Here is a 20,212-nt window from a genome sequence, read left to right as displayed (position 1 = left end):
CAAGTGCTAAACAGGGGCCTATTGTTCATAAAACTTGCATGTCAATTTGTTGATGTTTAACAGCACCCCCCATCCCCTCCCCCAACCCCATCTCCCCGCCCCCCCCCCCCCCCCCACCCCTCCAACCCCCCAACCACCATTCGCACATGATTACAGAAACAGCTGGCACTAAACTCTGAGCTGTCTCCCTTCAGGTTTCACTCAAGCTGAGGGGACAGATCGGTGTGAAGTGGCACCTCAATGTTAAACTGTAGGTACGCAACAGCTGACAGTGGACAGCAACCTTCGAATCCCTATTGGGTTTGCCGCTCGTTCATTCCTATACCTTCTCACAGTTTTCACTTAGGCGTGAAACCGGACCCAAGAATGTCGGAGAACGCATCTGGTCAACAGACGTAGAAGATCCCCATTCGCTTCACAACAGCCATATTTAGACCAGGTGGAAGATGTGAGATGCACGACTTTAAGGAGTGGCGGCATGTCTATACGAATATGAAGGCTGGAGTCACCTGGCACCATTCAGATTCCGAACACCAGGGGCAGGATTTTGCCCTTGGTGGGGGCAGGCGGGAGCGATCAGCTCCTCTCCGCGATTTCACGCAGGTGGGCCAATTAAGGTCTGCCCTGCGTGGATGGTGAGCGGCAGTGCTGCCTGTGTGGGTGGGGTGGGGGGGGAGTCGGGTCCAGCACGGAGTCCGCGCATGCGCCTGAAAGATGCTTCAGTCACCCTGAGGCAGCTCCGTGCCTCAGGGAAATTGAATCTCTTTTATAAAATAAAATTAATAAAGACAGTAAAAATTAAAAAAAAACATGTCCCCTCGTGTGACTCTGCCACATGAGCTGGAGCACGTTTTTAATTCAAAAATAAAAGCGTCTATTTAATGCTCATTTGCTTTAGGAAACCTCACCCTGCTCATGGATGAGGTTTCCTAAAAAAAAACGTAAAGGCAACAAAGCCTTTTCTCCAGCCCGCCAACCATGAGGTTGGAATTAGCCGACTGTAAGGAATTGGGAATTTGGGAATTACCCAAAGGTTGGATGGGCAGCGTAGGTGTGAATTTAATTAGCATGTTAACGAGGTACGAATTTAATTAGCATGTTAACGGCCTTAAGAGGCCTTTCGATTATCAGCGGGTGCGCAGTCGACTCCAGCGCTGGCATCAGGACACACGCCCGACGTCATTTTACACTCGGGCGAACTTCCGCACGCCGAGCGTAACGTTCTGCCCCCGGTGTTGGCAAAAAATGGGTGCGAGGCAAGCAGACAGCCAACGGCGGGCATAGGGCCCAAGGTGAGGGGAGGAGCAGGCTGCAAAGGCTCTATAAAGAGCCCCACAGCTCAGTGAAAGATCACGCACAAGATTATTTAACCCCCCTCCTGAGGGTGGTTTCCAGGGTGGGTGATGGGGGGGAGGTCAGAAGATTGCTCAGGATGGACTATGCCACCTCCATGTCTCCTCCCGTTCCCCTGTGGGCAGGTCTGGTATGGCAAGTTGCGTCCACCCCGAATATACAACCAGGCACAAGGGGAGTGACGTGCAAACAATGGGAGGTCCATCCTCCAAAAGAGCTCGGAGTTTGCGTTGGTAGAACACGACACGCCAAGGCCACCTCAGAGTCTCAGGCATCTAGTGTTTAACGGTTGGTGGGAGAGGGCTGTTACTATGGTTGCCTCCGTGTTGCTAAGTAAAAGCCCCGGAAGAAAGGGCGAAACGGAGAAGGAAACCCCCCATTTTATTTCCCCTGGCAGCTCCAAGGCTGGTGAACACCGCCAGGGTGCAGCTTGCCCCTCTCTATCCTGCCCAATGTTGGCCCCCTCATGTCAGGGAGTAAAGGCATCTGAATGGGGATGGGCCAGACATTCCACAGGGAAAAGGGGGCAAGGCAGGTGGGAATTCTACTTCAGTGGGGAAGTGAGTCCAGGCCCCGTTCTCCCTGCCTTGTGGCATCGAGTGTCCAGCTTGCGACACGAGGTGCGAGCTTGCCGGCGTGTGACACCCAAGCCATGGGATTTGTCATGGACTGGTCAGGTGATGAATCAGGTGACCATTCCCTTGTCCGCTCGCTCGTCGCCGGTGCGCAATGGAGTTAAGCAGCAAACTTGTGCAGCGCCGGAAACTGCTGTGCTTTACCTTGTTATTTTAAATGTGTAAATAAAACGTCAATGCTCTTCTCAACACCACCAGGCTAGGCCTGGGGTTCGACCCCACCACCTTATGCCTGTCGTTGGTGTCGAGGAAGTCTCCCCTGGATGCTTTGAGGACCCCTTTCAGTTCTCTGCTGGGCGCGAACGAACAGAAACATTTCACAAAAGCGGCGCAGGTTGCAAGCACCAATCCCGATTTCCCAAGCGGACAGGACATTGCGGCAGAGAGAGAGGGAACGAGAGAGAGAGAGAGAGATTGCAAACAAACTTTTCAAATGCGCTAGTTTTTAACTTGATCTTCCATCAAATAGGCCCTTAAACAGTTCATACATGCATCCAGCTCCCGAGCTTCCAATCTTTTAAGGAGTGGGGGAGGGAAGGACATATGGTCAGCAGAGAATAATCTCTGCGCAAAGATAATGACAGGAAACAGAAAGAAAAATGAAGCCTTACGAGCTGTTACAAACACATTATTAATGAGAACAAGGATTTATGGCCCTCTGTGAGGCCACTTGAGGATGTTTGTTTGCAGTCGACCCTCCAGTGTAATCTGATCATAGTTATAAAACCCTCCACTGGTCAATAGTCAGTAGTAGGTTAAAAACAAAATAAAATACGAAACAGCTGTCCCGACACAGCCCACCGAGTCTGTCCCGACACAGCCCACCGAGTCTGTCCCGACACAGCCCACCGAGTCTGTCCCGACACAGCCCACCGAGTCTGTCCCGACACAGCCCACCGAGTCTGTCCCGACACAGCCCACCGAGTCTGTCCCGACACAGCCCACCGAGTCTGTCCCGACACAGCCCACCGAGTCTGTCCCGACACAGCCCACCGAGTCTGTCCCGACACAGCCCACCGAGTCTGTCCCGACACAGCCCACCGAGTCTGTCCCGACACAGCCCACCGAGTCTGTCCCGACACAGCCCACCGAGTCTGTCCCGACACAGCCCACCGAGTCTGTCCCGACACAGCCCACCGAGTCTGTCCCGACACAGCCCACCGAGTCTGTCCCGACACAGCCCACCGAGTCTGTCCCGACACAGCCCACCGAGTCTGTCCCGACACAGCCCACCGAGTCTGTCCCGACACAGCCCACCGAGTCTGTCCCGACACAGCCCACCGAGTCTGTCCCGACACAGCCCACCGAGTCTGTCCCGACACAGCCCACCGAGTCTGTCCCGACACAGCCCACCGAGTCTGTCCCGACACAGCCCACCGAGTCTGTCCCGACACAGCCCACCGAGTCTGTCCCGACACAGCCCACCGAGTCTGTCCCAAGACCGCCCACCGAGTCTGTCCCAAGACCGCCCACCAAGTCTGTCCCAAGACCGCCCACCAAGTCTGTCCCAAGACCGCCCACCAAGTCTGTCCCAACACCGCCCACCAAGTCTGTCCCAACACCGCCCACCAAGTCTGTCCCAACACCGCCCACCAAGTCTGTCCCAACACCGCCCACCAAGTCTGTCCCAACACCGCCCACCAAGTCTGTCCCAACACCGCCCACCAAGTCTGTCCCAACACCGCCCACCAAGTCTGTCCCAACACCGCCCACCAAGTCTGTCCCAACACCGCCCACCAAGTCTGTCCCAACACCGCCCACCAAGTCTGTCCCAACACCGCCCACCAAGTCTGTCCCAACACCGCCCACCAAGTCTGTCCCAACACCGCCCACCAAGTCTGTCCCAACACGGCCCACCAAGTCTGTCCCAACACGGCCCACCAAGTCTGTCCCAACACGGCCCACCAAGTCTGTCCCAACACCGCCCACCAAGTCTGTCCCAACACCGCCCACCAAGTCTGTCCCAACACCGCCCACCAAGTCTGTCCCAACACCGCCCACCAAGTCTGTCCCAACACGCCCACCAAGTCTGTCCCAACACCGCCCACCAAGTCTGTCCCAACACGCCCACCAAGTCTGTCCCAACACGGCACACCAAGTCTGTCCCAACACGGCACACCAAGTTTGTCCCAACACAACCCACCAAGTCTGTCCCAACACAGCCCACCAAGTCTGTCCCAATGCGGTGCACCAAGTCTGTCCCAATGCGGTGCACCAAGTCTGTCCCAGCACAGCCCACCAAGTCTGTCCCAACACAGCCCACCAAGTCTGTCCCAACACAGCCCACCAAGTCTGTCCCAACACAGCCCACCAAGTCTGTCCCAACACAGCCCACCAAGTCTGTCCCAACACAGCACACCGAGTCTGTCCCAACACAGCACACCGAGTCTGTCCCAACACGGCACACCAAGTCTGTACCAATGCGATGCACCAAGTCTGTACCAATGCGATGCACCAAGTCTGTCCCAACACGGCACACCAAGTCTGTCCCAATGCGGTGCACCAAGTCTAGCACAGTCTTCAGAAACCACAAATGCTGGAAATGGCACGGCTGAAGTTTCCAGTGGGGAAAATGCAAACAGTAGCCGCCATTCATCAGGTTTGAGGACATTATTCCTTTGCAAAAATATAAGTAGTAGGAGCAGGAGCAGACCAATAACCATTTCTTGGGCCTGCTCCACGAAAAACATACGACTTAGGAGCAGGAGTAGGCCACTCAGCCCCTCGAGCCTGCTCTGCCATTCAATAAGATCTGATTGTGGCCTTAATTTCACTTCCCTGTCTGCCCCCCATTACCTTTGACTTCCTTGTCAATCAAGAATTCCATCTAACTCAGTAGTTAATATACTCAATGATCGAACCTGCATTGCTCTCTGGGGCAGGGAATCGTACAGACCAACGGCCCTCTGAGGGAAAAAATTTCTCCTTATCTCAGTCTTAAATGGGAGAACCCTAATTTTTAAACTGTGTCCCCGAGTTCTAGTCACTCCCACAAGATGAAACGTCCTCTCAGCATCCATTCTGTCAAGTCCCCTCCAGATCTTACATGTTTCAATAAGATCACCTCTCATTCTTCTAAACTCCAATGGGTACACAGCCAACCTGCTCAATCTTTCCTCATAAAAGAATCCCTTCATCCCAGGAATCAGTCAAGTGAACCTTCTCTAAATTGTTTTCAATGCAATTAAAGCCTTTCTTAAGTAAGGAAACCAGAACTGTACACAGTACTCCACATGCGGTCTAACTAATACCTTGTACAACTGCAGTAACACTTTCCTACTTTCATGCAGCATTCCTGTTGCAATAAATGCCAATATTCCATTTGTCTTTCCAATTGCTTGCCAAACCTGCATGCCAACTTTTTGTGATTCATGTACGAGGACATGCAGATCTCTCCATCATTCAATAAGATCTGCCTGAACCCCAAAAACTCTTGTTCTTAAAACATAAGTCCAGCTTTCCCATATTTCTGACTCCTGCACCTCTCAATGGGAGAAGAATTAGCTTTTTGATCATCAGCAAAGCAAATATTGCAGCTCCAGCCATGACACTCCACGTCTCGAATTGGACTTCAAAAAGTGCAACATAGAAGGGCATTCGGCACACAAGCACCACTGTGACCTGCAAATTCCCCTCCATGCCACACACCGTCTCAACTTGGAACTACTACGGGCAAAATCTTGCGCCCTCCCCTGTGGTGACTTTGGTGGTTGGGGGGGGGGGGGGGGGCACATATAATCGGGTAGGGCAATCAAGGGTGGGGACGCCGCCACCTTCCCAGCTCCACTCTGCTCCAAGATAGGAGCTCTCTCCATGCTTGCTTCTACACACGGCTCTGTCCAACACTACACTGACCTCTAGGTGTGAGTCATGTGTTCTCTTACATCACGGCGTGGGCGGTACTGGACTCAGTCCCACCGTAACCTATTATGTGCCAGATCCTTATACTACAATCACAATGTGGTTTGGGGTGGGAAACAGGGTGGAAGAGAAGGGAGCAAATTACTAGAACAAGTCTACTGGGCCTTCAGGTTGCAATGAAAATCATTTTGACAAAAGAGATAACATAACGCTTCTAATTCCTCACGTTTACTGAAAAGAGAGACAAGTTGCCGAAGCTTTTCGTCTTATACTCATCAGGACAAATGCAAGAATGCCAAATTTCAAACGATCATAACAATTCATGCTACAGGGGAAAAGGATGCTGATTGGTTGGCAGGTAAACTCTGATTGGCTGAGGCGTTGCCATGGAGAAAGCAACTCTTTACTCCCGCATATAATTAGATATTTGTGGCTTGTACAAATACAACAATGACATTAAGTGAGCTCTGTGTTTGCGGGAACAAGAAGACATGGAATGGGGAAAGGCCACTCCTACCACAGACCACACACAATCCTGGCTCCATCCAACCCATTCAAGTGAAAGCTGAGGAAAAGTTCCCCCATTTAATCATGTTCCCCAAAGTAAGACTGGTAGATCTCCAGAATGTCCATCATTGTTGTGACTGGCCTTTTGAAGAAAAACCCACTCTTGACTTCTGCACCATGCTGACAAAAGACTTGCATTTATATAGCGCCTTTCACAACCTCAGGAAGTCCCAAAACACTTTACAACCATTGAAGTATTTCTGAAGTGTAGTCGCTGTTATAGGAAAAGCAACAGCGAATTTGCACACAGCAAGCTCCCACAAACAGCAACGTGATAATGACCAGATAATCTGCTTCTGTGATGCTGATTGAAAGATAAATATTGACTAGGATTCCAGGGATAATTCCCCTGCTGTTCTTCAAAAGAGTGCCATAGGATCTTTTACATCCATATGAGGGGCCCTGGTTGAATGTCTCATTTGATGAAAGATGACACAACTGACAGGGCAGCACTCCCTCAACACTGCACTGGGGTGTCAACTTGGACTTTTGTGCTCAGATCACTGGGTTGTGCTGATACCTTGCACCTTACACCTCAATGCCTCGTTCAAACCTCCATGCATCATGCTGACTGCCAAGTGAAGTCATCGAAACCCAAACGTAGGAATTTCTAGTGGGAATCCCTAGCTCAGGCGATGAGAAAAATTAAAGATTTGCATTGCCAAGCGACTAACACTAATTCTGACACTTTAATGGCACTGGTAATGAAGTATTTTGCAATATACTCCAACAGTATACAGTCAAGTGTTACTCGCCCTGCATAACGTGCTCAGGAGATGAGAGTCAAGCCCTGGCTTATCCTCTTGCCCAATCCAGGTGCTCCAAGCCTAATCCTAGTAGGAACCCAAAATGAGGTCTTCTAGCTGCATTGGGTGTAAAGCTCAGTAACACATTCTGCACTGCCAACAGTTTGCTAAGCATTAAGCTACGAGTCTCAATTATTTGTGTATTTAAAAACCCCCAGTTGAAAACACGATTTCACCCTTTTTCTCACTTTCTTGCTTTTCACAGGAATTATACAACCTCCCTGGCAGGTTATTCTCAGTCAGTGCGTAATGCAGGACGAATAACACTTGACTGTATACTGTTGGAGTATATTGCAAAATACTTCATTACCAGCGCCATTAAAGTGTCAGAATCAGTGTTACTCTCTGCTACAAAAGTAACATAGTCGCTTGGTAGTGCGAAACTTTAATTTTGCTGAAAAGAGAGACATGTTGCTGAAGCTGCTCATTGTGAACAAATGCAAGAATACCAAATTTTAAAGGATCGCAACTTTTTACACTGCAGGAGAAAAGGGTGCTGATTGGTTGGCAAGTCGACTCTGATTGGCTGAGGCATTTCCGTGGAGGAAACAACGAGAAACTACAGGCTTTCCTGCCTCCCGGGTAGTCCCGCAAGGTTTAAGGCTCAAGGCTTGAACAGGTTCCTTTTGTTTGCAGGGATCAGGTCCCTGTGTATGAAAGTGTGTCGCTTTTAGCAAGTATAAATGAGCCACATTACAAGCTCGACAGATTATCTTAAAGTTGGCGGTTGGTGTAGCGATTAGTGCACTCAGGGTTGTTCAGCGAGTGTTGCCCAATCGTGGAATCACATTTAACGGTAAAATACTGCTGACACTAGGAATCAGAAATGAAAACACGAAAATGCTGGAAGTAATAAGCAGGTCTGGCGGCATCCACGGAGGCAGAAACAGGGGTTAAAGTTTCCAAATGATAGCCGGTCGTCAGCACTGGGAAATGTTACAGATGGAATAAGTACAGAGGCAGGGAAAGGGACGGAAGAACAAAAGGGGGGACGTGTGTGACGGGATGGAAGGCAGGAGAGATTAAATTACCGAAAGGGATGATGGTGCATCGCAAAAGGAGATGGTAATGGCACAAGTAAAGGAACAGAAGATGGGTCCGGAGGAGTATAAGTAGGAAAAGCAGAATCATTCCTCACAGCTGCCAGCCGATAACCTATGGGAGCAGAGGTTGCACTCAATATTAGTCCGGAAGGCTGTAAAATTGCCTAACTGCAAGATGAGGCGCTGTTTCTTGAGCTTACACTGAGCTTTGTGGGAATAGCATTGGAGGCCATGGACCGAGGGGGATCAGGGTTGGAGTGGAGTGGGACGGAGAATGAGAATGACCAGCCACTGGAAGCTTAGGGCACACTTGCAGGCTGAATGGAACTGTACCACAAAGCGGTCACCAAGCCTGTGTTTGGTCCCTGCAACGTACAGGAGCTCACACTGTGAGCAGCGAATGTGGCACAGTGAATGGGAAGAAGTACAAGTCGATCGCTGCTTGGCTCGGAAGGAGCTCTTGGGGGGGTCCTGGACGGTGAGAAGGGCAGGTGTTCCATTTCCTGCGTTTGCCTGGGAAGGTGAGAGGTGGGGGTGGGGAGGGGGAAGGCAGGCGGTGATTGAGGATTGGGCCAGGATGTCACGGGAGTTACTCCTTGCTGAAAGCAATAAAATGAGGAGCATGTCAGCGGATAACATGAAACATAAGCCGGGTTATCCCACAACCTTTTATAAACATTTCAGAGGGTAATTAGAAAGAGATACGATATAAATGTGAAAACTCAGGTAAAGAAGGATGATTAAGCGAGCGGGAACAGCCAGGACCTCATTTTTTGCTGGTGGACAAGTGATTCGCTTGCCGTTTCCTCAGCAGTGCGTCTCAAATGAGTGAATTAATTGGACGTACTGAAATGTGACCGAACACATTAAAACAGTCTGAAGGACACAAATCCACTGCAATGAGCCCAAGTTCAAGGGCAAGCTCTTCCTGTGGCTGAGGGCCTATCTGTGTCTTATTTTCTCATTTGTAGGTGATGGTGGCATGAAAGGGGGAGTGGGGGGGGTAGAGAGGGAGAGACAGGTGAGGGGTGAGAAGCAGCATTTGTTTGGATTGCCTTTAACCCTTTAGCTGCACCCCTGCTCTCTGCGGCCTTGCTTTTGGCTTTGCTGGACCTCCTGCTGTTGCCATCACCCCCCCCCTGCGCTCGCACACCTCCACTGTCTCCCCGTCCAGCAACACCTCAATTTTAACATTCTCATCCTTGCTTTCAAATCCCTCCAATGGCCTCACCCCTCCCTGTAACCCCCTCCACAAAGCTCTGGGGCCTCTCTGTGCTCCTCTGATTCTGGCCTCTTGCACAGTAGAAAAGACACTAATCCGCAAATGAGATTCAGAAAGATCCCAATCCCCTACTTTAAATTCTCAATCATTTACATACTATTTATGAGTTTTATGATGAACTTAACCTGATAACATGGACTTTAATACAAAATGCAGAGTTGAGTAGACCTTTCATTTTTATTCTGTTAATGAAGGAGGCTTACATTTCACAATGCATCCTAATTATTTGTATACTCGTGTTTATAACCGTGCAATCCTTTCATTATTTTATAATTTATTTCTATTTCAATGATTGCCTACAACTATGCTATGAATTATGATTACTTGCTTTATTTGTAATGCCATCACAATTCAGTACTTGCCGCCATGATGGTTGTTCAATAAGCCGATTATGTATGTATTTAAAACCCATTATATATATAATTATTTACATATAATGGGCCAGAGCTTCCAAGCGGTGGCAATCGCAGTTGGACTGCCACCACTCCTAGTTGCTATCAATGCAACACGGCTGCACGTTTCTCACCTGACCCTCTGACTCAGGCCGGGTGAGAAAAGCACAGAGCAGCCGGTTCCCGGGGCCTTCGGCGCTGGGCAGCGGGTTCCCGGGGCCTTCGGGGCTGGGCAGCGGGTTCCCGGGGCCTTCGGGGCTGGGCAGCGGGTTCCCGGGGCCTTCGGGGCTGGGCAGCGGGTTCCCGGGGCCTTCGGGGCTGGGCAGCGGGTTCCCGGGGCCTTCGGCGCAGGGCAGCGGGTTCCCGGGGCCTTCGGGGCTGGGCAGCGGGTTCCCGGGGCCTTCGGCGCAGGGCAGCCGGTTCCCGGGGCCTTTGGGGCTGCGCAGCAGAGTCGGGGGAAAGGAAGACACACCCCTTTTTTACGGCACTAGCTGCCATAAAGCAGGAAAGTTTAAAGGTCCAGCCACTTTGCGAAGCCAGGGAGAAGGTAAATTGCTGAAATTTATCAACATGTAGGCATCGACATCACTCCACTGCCCACATCGTTACAATCCTGCTTTACAACTCCCTCTCGTTCTAATTCCACTTTTTTTTCCCCAGTAATTGCTTCCTGCTGCAGGAGATTCCTCTCTCCCTCTTTGATAGCTATGGTCCTGCATCAATATGTGGCGGGAGTGTGGCAGGTGGGAAGTATTAGCTGCAGTATTTAGCTGTCCAGCATCTCCTCAGTCTTCCCCATCCTGCTCTTAAGATAATGGCAGTGCATTTTACTGCACATGTCTCTCACCCACAGCCTTTATTCTGCTGTGCACAAGTGTCAGAGACAGAAAGCTCCCCTTTTGGCTTTTGGAACAGAAGAAATATCCATTAAAGAGAAAGTAAACACCTCAGCGGGAGTGGGCGAGGAAGTGGGGAATTCCTTTTATGAAGAAATTTTTCTCAATGCCAAAGATTTTGAAAAATTGCCCATTTTCATGGTTTGATTTATAATGTGCTAGTTGAACGATAAGGCAGTGCACATTATCACACTATGTACTGAAGACATTAGGTGCGATTCCTGGATTTGTTTTTCCACCAGCAGTTCCCTGAACAGACAGGAGGGTGAAAACAAGATAATTTAATGACAATCTCACCAACCTTAAAAATGGTTTTTGGGAAATAGACGTTAGAAATAGCTGCCCAATGTTAAATATGTTATGGAGGGTTTTAATCAGTGATGCACAGTTCGTTCTCCACGTTGTCAAATAATTGCAGAAATAGTTCCCTAAGTTTCCACAATTCTGACAAATACAAAAAGAGGACAATAAAAATATCCACACAATGCTTTCCATTCATTTGCTGCACGACATTGGCTGGGAGGTGGAGATAAAGAAGTAAATTTCTAGAGATTTCTAACAAAGGGGCCCATTCCACAGAGATTTCTAACAAGGTACATTAATAGCATCTTTAATGTGTAAAACATCTTAAGGCCAGCTTCACAGAAGCATTATCAAAGACTGACGCTGAGCCATGCGGAGGTATCAAGACAGGTGACCATAAGCTTGGTCAAAGAGTTAGGTTTCAAGGACCATGTCATGAAAACATAATAATTTTCATAATATTATTGTGATTTATTATAAAAGTGGGTTAATAGTGGGGTTTTGGATAGTTTCTCTGTGTGCGCGTGTGTGTGTGTATGTGTGTGTGTGTGAGGTCTGGAGGTTTAGAGTCATCAGCAAGAAGCTAGGTTTGAAATACTAAATACGTAAACATGGCTGAAGTTTTAGAAGGTGAGAAGTAAGGAAAATTTGCATTTTTAGATAAATTAGAGTAGTTTGAATTTCAAAGAGATGGTAAGATGTTACACCTAGCCAGAAGAAGCTAAGCCAAATAGTGTGTTTATTTTCCCAAAGGTTATTGATAAAATTAGTGCTATGAAAGATTAATATTATGAGAAAAGTAAAGTTGCAAAGACATATTGGAACAATGGAATTTGCATTAAAAATGGCAGAAACATGTATAAAGAGGATGAGGCCATGTGAAAAGGAGAAGGCATTCTAAGATCTAACGTATCTAAGATCTAACGTAAGTGTGAAAAGCCTCCAGTCTCCGTGTGTCAAGTTGCTGTCTACAGGAATCAAAGCTGAGAAAACTCATTTTGAATGTGACTATCCAGGGCACTGTGTTGCTTTGCCTGGGTCTGTTCAAATCTATTTGTTTTTACTGTTGCTTTAATGGTGGCGTAACTGGAAGCCAGATTAATTAGGGGTTTAGGAGTTATTATAGCAGTAATTTGTAGACTTGTGTACGTGCTTGAAATCTTTTCTTTTGTTAATAAATGTTTAATTACGTTTGCTAAAACCCTCTGAAGTCATGGTGGTCTCATTACTTCAGGATTCAGGGCATGTATCTCGAAATAAAATACAAATTGCAAAACAGTCATGACCACTTGGTCAAGTTGCCCTCGTGGATTTGATCTGTCTGCCACTCATCATCTGCTGCATCATAACAGAGCATCATAAAGGATGAGAGAGAGGGAGAGAGGCAGAGGGGTCTAGAGAGGGAATTCCAATGCTTTGGGCCGAGTTAGCTGAAGGCACAGCTGCCAATGGTGGAGCGTTATTAATAGAGATGCTCAAGAGGGCAGAATTAGAGGGACGCAGAGATATCGGAAGGCTGGGAGGCTGAAGGAGATAGGGAGAAGCGAGGCCATGGAGGGATTTGAAAACAAGGAAACATTGAGGAATTGCTGGACCGGCAGCCAAGTTCAGAGAGCTCAGGGGAGATGGGTGAGTGGGATTTGTGCAAATGTGGGTATAGCCGGCTGATTATTGGATCAACCTAAGGTGATGGGCGGCAGAAACTGGGAAGCTGGCCAGGAGAGCGTTTGAATAGTCAAGACATCTCTTCCACACGACGAATTGCAATCAAACCCATACTGTGTCCATGTCCACATGTGCGCACTTCCAATAGAGATGAAACTCCCATACTATGGGTGGAATTTTATGGCCCCTCCTGCCGGTAGGATTTTCCCTACCTGCCGAAGTCAATGGGCTTTTGAATGGTTCACCCCATTTTACAGCCTTGCCTCCGTGGCAACAGGGCTGTAAAATTTGGCCCATTATGAATCGAACCATCTCTCTTTGACATTCAATGGCATTACCATCACTGAGTCCCCCAACATTAGTATCCTGAGCAAAAACAAAAACAGAATTACCTGGAAAAACCCAGCAGGTCTCGCAGCATCGGCGGAGAAGAAAAGAGTTGACGTTTCGAGTCCTCATGACCCTTCGACAGAACTTGAGTTCGAGTCCAAGAAAGATGAAATATATTTCAACTTCAGCTTATATTTCAACTCTTTCTTGGACTCGAACTCAAGTTCTGTCGAAGGGTCATGAGGACTCGAAACGTCAACTCTTTTCTTCTCCGCCGATGCTGCCAGACCTACTGAGTTTTTCCAGGTAATTCTGTTTTTGTTTTTGTTTTGGATTTCCAGCATCCGCAGTTTTTTTGTTTTTATCTTAGTATCCTGAGGGTTATCATTGACCAGAAACTTAACTGGACCATCTATATAAATACTTTGGCAACAAGAGCAGGTCAGAGGCTAGGAATCCTGCGGTGAGTAACTCACCTCCTGACTTTCCATAGCCTGTCCACCATCTACAAGACACAAAACAGGAGTGTGATGGAATACTCCCCACTTGCCTGGCTGAGTGCAGCTCAAACAACACTCACGAAGTTCGACATCATCCAGGACAAAGCAGCCCCGCTTGATTGGTACCCTATCTGCCACCCTAAGCATTCATTAGCTCCAGCATTGACATACAGTGGCAGCTGTGTGTACCATCTATAACCCTGCATGCCTCCTTCGACAGCACCTTCCAAACCTGCGACCTCTACCGCCCGGAAGGACAAGGGCGTCAGATGCATGGGAACACCACCACCTGCAAGTTCCCCTCCAAGTCCTGACTTTGAACTGTATCATCGCCATTCCTTTACTGTCGCTGGGTCAAAATCCTGGAACTCCCTCCCTAACAACACGGTGGGTGGACCTACACCACAGGGACTGCAGCGGTTCAAGGCCGCAGCTCACCAGCACCTTCTCAAGGGTAATTAGGGACGGGCAATAAATGCTGGCCTAGCCAGCGACACCCACATCCCAAGGACAAATAGATAAAAACTGATTTCCCCATCCCAAACTCAGGGGCACTGAGGCAAGTGGTAACGTTCTTCACTCACCCTCCCAACCCTTATCAGGATGTGTTAACTCAGTGAACTCTGTGGACTTTCCAATGCGTGTGGCTCAGTCACTCACCACCACCTCCCTGCCTCCATCGAAGCTATCAGTTGAGCCCACAGCTCCACTCCTTAGGAGGAATACAGGCTGTAAATAAGAGGCAAGGTTCAGACCTGGTGCACTCCAAGTGATTTCTGTGATAACTAAATTCACACAGATGACACATAGCCCCTCTGGGCTACTGACCTATCAGAGACCGGAACAAATCTTTGTTTTCACTACTGGAATTTTTCCTGACTGCTCAGAACATTTAATAACACCAACCTTCCTGAAGGAGCTCAGCTAGTCCCAGGGTCCTCTCTTTATTTTGAAGATCTTTATTCAAGTTATGTCCAACAATGCAGGGGGAAATATAATGCCACGATTTGCATGGAAATAGTGATGAAGCTGCAAACCAATTATTTTGATAAAGAAGAAAAGGTATTAATTTGAGTAATTTATTCTGACAAGTGCCAGCAAAGCTGACCCCTCAGATTCACTAACAGAGACACTCCAGCTGGTTCTTAGGGACAAATCTTTACATTTTTGCGTGGGGCCATTGTGGGAGGGATGGGCGGGGCTGGCGGGGAGAGCAAGGGGAAGCTGCAGATTATCTCTGGAGCTTCTGTGGGTTGAGGTTAGTTAGGGAAAGGCAGCATCCAGTTAACTATTTCGTTCAGGGATTGTTTAAACACTTAGCCCTTCCCTGTGCCAAAATAAAAGGTGGGCAGTGCAGAGAACCAGGAGGCCCTGAGGCCCGGTGAGCAGTGTCCCTGCCTCTGTGCGCCAGAGCCTCCAGGTTCGAGTCCCGCCCCAGGGCTTGACGGCCAAGGAAGGTGCGTACATAACGCGGTCAGACAAGTTGAATATCAACCTGCAAATCACACGGCAGTGGTGGGTGACAGGATCAGGAGAGATTCCTGCTCAGCCATGTGATGGAACGAATGCTGGAGCTTCTACCTTCACTGCCCATGGCTCCAGACCACAACATGTATGTAAAATTGCATGTTGCCACAGCAACTCAAGACTTCCCGAGTGAACTGTAACACACCACCACTACCAGTGTGTAGAATGATCAGGACCAGAGTGATATCCTGGACAGTAGGGATGAGTTGGTGAGAAATATCCCCCTGGTAAGCAAACAAGGCTTGCTGCGCGTTAGGACACAGGCAACAGAATTTTGGGTTTTTTAAAAAAATTCTTTCATGGGATGTGGGCCAGGCTTGCAGTTTTATTGCCCATCCCTAACTGCCCTTGAGGAGGTGGCGGTGAGCCGCCTTCTTGAACTGCGGCAGTCTGTGTGGTGTAGGTACACCCACCGCGCTGTTAGGGAGGGAGTTCCAGGATTTTGACGCAGCGACAGTGAAGGAACGGCCGATATATTTCCAAGTCAGGATGGTGAGTGACTTGGAGGGGAACTTCCAGGTGATGGTGTTCCCATCCTATCTGCTGCCCTCATCCTTCTAGATGGTAGAAATGACAACACATGTATGGAGGGTAGGCCAGCCAGCAGTGTGTTGGAATAGTCAAGTCCACAGGTCAAGTCAAGGTCTGGATGAGGGTCTCAGCAGCAGACGAGGTGATGTCGCGGGGATGAAAATTGCCATAACTGAGATTGGCTATTACTTGGTCTGGCATTTCGGCTCTCCCAGAAGTTCACACAGATTCAGGTAAGGAGATACTAGGGCAGGTGACCAAAAGCTTCAGTACGAGGCGGGTTTCAAGGGGAGTCTTAAAGGGAGAGAGCGAGGTAGAGAGAGGCAGAGAGGTTTAGGGAGGGACTTCCAGCTGAAGGCATGGCCACCAATGACCGAGCAAATAAAATCAGGGAGTGTTCAATCTCCAGGTAACATCTTCCAGAAATTGTTGTTCCCGGCCTCAAAACGTCCTCATCGATTACAAGGCTAATTCACTAAAAGAGAACGTGGGGCAGAATTTTACACTTCGCGGGTGGGGTGCACGCCTGACCCGAACGGATGTGAAATAGCCTGAGATGAAGTCAGACAAGTGTCCCTACATCATCCCGCACGCGAACAATTAAGCCCATTAAGGAGGCTGTTGAAACCGATTTTTCGCGGCCCGTCCACTGTTACGGTTGGCGGACAGGCCAATCGGTCAGGCGGCCTTTACATTTTTGCTCAAACCTCAATCCAGGGCGGAATGAAACCTCCGTGAGGAAATAAAATAAACACAGATATCCGGGGACTGTTTTATTAAGGTATGTTTTCAGGCACTTGATTGTGCTGCATGGACATATTTTGCAGAATTTTTGTTGTTTGGTTTATTCTGCAGAGGTCTGCAGCTCCCTGAGGTAGTCGTCTCCCTTCAGGGAGCTCGGTGGAAGCGCTCACCAGTATCCACGGTAACGTCAGCGCCCACCATCTTCCCGCCCCCACCGGCAGCGCTGAGCCTTTCTCAGCACACATTTCACGTTAGTTGGCCCAGCCAGAGTGAAATCACGGTCAGGGGCCGATTTCCTGTCTACTCCCGGGCCCCCCCTCCGACTGTGCGTCCCCAACGAGTGAAAAATCCAGGCTGTGGAATCCCTCTCCGGGTATGCACATGGGCAAACCCCCAACCTCCCTGATTCCACCTTTGTGGGCTCAAAGTGCAGTCCTGGTCTCACATAATGGGTTGGAGGTAGCCCTTCCATTGGCTGCTTGGCACAGCCGAGTCATGAAGGGGGTTGGTTTAGAAACGTTTCAAACCTAACCTTTGCTATGATTGCGATGGGCAGATTTAACATTTCACCCAATATATTAAATCAATAGATTTAATGTAAAGAAAAAACACTGTTTGCAAGCTCAGAACCACCAGGAGCACAAGGCCATGAGTTGCGATTAACTGCTGAGTTTACCAATCTTAGCTGTGTCTCAGGTGAGGTCATGATCTAATGCCCTAGGTCTGGGGCAGGAGAGGGGGTGAGACAACAGCCAGGATTTCCAGGCGCCAGCTGTGCCTCAGCGGGTAGCACTCTCGTTTCTGAGTCAGAAGGTTGTGGGTTCGAGTCCCACTCCAGAGACCTGAGCACGTAATCCAGGCTGACTGACAGAGGGAGTGCTGCACTGTTGGAGCAACTGTCTTTCCATGAAAGTGCTTCACTGGCTGTAAAGTGCTTTGGGATGTCATAAAAGGTAATCTATTTATAAATAGAGGCATGGGGCACAAAAGCAAGAAGGCTGTGGTGAATCTTTTTATAAATCACTGCTGTGGCTTCAACTATGTTCAGTTCTGGGTACCACACTTTAGGAAGGATGTGGAGACATTAGAGAGGGTGTAGAAAAGAGTTTTAAGAATGGTTCCAGGGATGATGGGCTGCAGTTATGCAGACAGATTGGAGAAGCTGGGGCTGTTCTCCTTGGAGAAGAGAAAGTGAGGGGAGATTTGATGGAGATGTTCAAAATCATGAGGGACCTGGGCAAGGTGGATAGGGCGAAACTGTTCCCTTTGGTGGAAGGGCAGAGAAGCAGAGGACACCGATTTAAGGAGAATGGCGCAAGAGCCAACAGCGACATGAGGCAAAACCTCTTCACGCAGCCAGTGGCCACGATTTGAAATGCACTGCCTGAGAGCACGGTGGAGGCAGATTCAAGAATCGGTTCATTAACCGAGCAGAAAACATTTGCAGGGTGACCAAGAAAAGGGAGCAGGGTCGGACTAGGTGAGGTGCCCTTGCAGAGAGCCAGCAAAGGCATGATGGGACGAATGGTCTTGTTCTACGCTCTAAGTGCAAGTCTTCCTTTCTTCTTTCCTTGAGACGATGTGAGAAGGGGTGGAAGCCGTGAATGTGCTTCAGGCGCAAGCCCATAGCTCGTGACGTTCCCTCAGTTAAATGGAGTCAGCTACTGTAAACAGTCTGAACCAAGCCACCTTCCCAATTTCCCCTCTTCTGTCCCTCAAGAGAGAGATAAAAATACTGGAGATCTTGCCGTAATAGTTTGCTGGAATCAGAGAAGCACTCAGCTTTCCAAAAGCGACTTCACTTAAAAGGAAAGCCTCACCAGTGCTCATTCGTTGGGAGAAGAGGCATCGCACTTCCAGCATAAACAGTGGCTAAATTACCTCCAAAGCTGAGCTAAGACACTTCAAATCTACTTGACAAGTCTATCTGCAGGCAATGGGGTCTGCTATCAGGTTGTCTGCAGTCGGTGCACAGCAGCAGCTTAAATCACCAAAGGAAATACAATAGACCTGACACATATGGTCCAGGGATAAAGATGGCAAAAAGCAGCAACCACCCACAACAGCACCGCCCCCTACCCCCCCCACCCCACGCCGCCCCCAATCCACCTCTCCACTGAGAAAATGGCAACCGAAGACATTTGAGTTGATGTAATGAGCTGTCAGCACAGAGTACCCAGAGGCCAGGCTTGACCAGATCATTTTTAAAAGTCCTTCACACAGACGAGGGATGATGTGAAAGCTCGATGGAGAATGAAGAGCAGGAGGATGTTAGAAGCTATTCAGGCTCCCTGCTGGAGGACCTCGGATCGAATCATTTCCCAGCAACCCTCCTCACCGCAGATCCCAAGCTCACCTCTCCACAAACAATATGACAATTAGGAACATTTCAGAATGTCTCAATGCGGGAACGAGAAATGTCAAAATTGCTTTGCCTTCATCGGCTCAGATTACCACCCCAGGCTCAGGCTACTTAATACCACTTTGTGCGGCAGCCAGTTTACAGTGAGGGTGTAAGTCTGTTTTGAAGCTGCTGTGATATACGTGACCATTCGACCTGCCAAAATACAACCTTCTCACTTTATGAGGAAGTGTCGGTTCCAGGTCGGTCCTGAAATATCACTTGTGCTTCAGAGAATCTTAGCAGCTCTGTTCTGAAGTGAGCCTAAGGCCTGTTTGTTGAACTTTCTGATTGAGACTGCTTGCAAACTAGCAGCCTGCTGCATTGACTCTGAAGTGGATGGGGATGGGGCTAGTGGGGGGGAGGGGGCGCAGGGTGGGGGGATGGGTAGCAGAAGAAGGGAGGGAAGAGATCAAGTTCAAAGCCACAGAATCCGAGGGGAACCTGCTTTATATTATTTTCTGCTATTGGCTGATTGGGGAGGAGTAGACAACAAGGCTCAGCAAACCAAAGAGAAAGATGGAGAGAAAGAGAAAAGGAGAGTGAAAGAGAGAGAGAGAGAGAGAGAGAAATGGAAAGAGAGAGTGAGAGCAAGAGAATACGCATGCAGAAAAGCCCACTAGGCATAACTCAGTGGTAAATGTAACCATAGCATAATTAGCTGTAAGACGTACACACACACACACACACACACAGACACACACACACTATAGGATTGCAATACATGGAAGCTCATCTGATGGCCTGCTTTACATTTCCTTTAAAGTTAAAATTAAGTTGCAATGTGGCATTGGAAGCATTCAGGGAAAGCCCTGCATACGTTAACACTGCCCACACGATAGAGGTGAAAAAGGCGGCTGATTTTTACCTTTTGCAGCTTTGTTTCAAGGATGCACGTTGCTTTTTACAAAAGTGGCCAAACTCATCTTGTCATCTTCTTGTGAAGGGGCAAGAGAGCGAGGAGTGAGTTCCTGTTGCCTCCTACCAGAGGAGCAGTTGTCTAAGTCTCTCTGAATTTTGGAATAGGTGTTTATATGAAGGGCAAGAATGCCTCACTAATATTTCCCAGATCCAGTGAATACAGAGCGTGTTCACGAGAGCTGAACTTATTGCAGAAGTGACGTATAACAGGAGTATATAGACATTTACCCCAAGGCTGGTCTTTACAAGATGGTATATATTACCAGCACTTCAGTGAGGTGGAAGGAATAAAAGCATTTGGGATTGATTTGTTGCACTTGTCAGTAATCTGCCTAATTAGTTCCACAGGCAAAGGTATGAATACTGTTAATGGTAAAAAAAAAAATCAGTGTATAATATCTTCCTATTCAACACACATGGCGGTTCCGATTGCGCTGACAGATTGTGTGAAATTA

The 20,212-nt window shown here is 48.7% G+C and overlaps 1 protein-coding gene across 5 annotated transcripts in view; it reads right to left on the bottom strand.

The window, feature by feature from the left end:
- smyd3 (SET and MYND domain containing 3) overlaps window positions 1-20,212 on the bottom strand; it is a 921,006-nt gene that overhangs the window by 156,400 nt on the left and 744,394 nt on the right. The gene's annotated exons all lie outside the window — the stretch shown is intronic.

This window comes from Carcharodon carcharias, chromosome 2, assembly GCF_017639515.1.
Source record: "Carcharodon carcharias isolate sCarCar2 chromosome 2, sCarCar2.pri, whole genome shotgun sequence".
Lineage (NCBI taxonomy): Eukaryota > Metazoa > Chordata > Chondrichthyes > Lamniformes > Lamnidae > Carcharodon > Carcharodon carcharias.
Note: the sequence above shows the minus strand (reverse complement) of the source record. Positions and strands in the feature narration are given on the sequence as shown.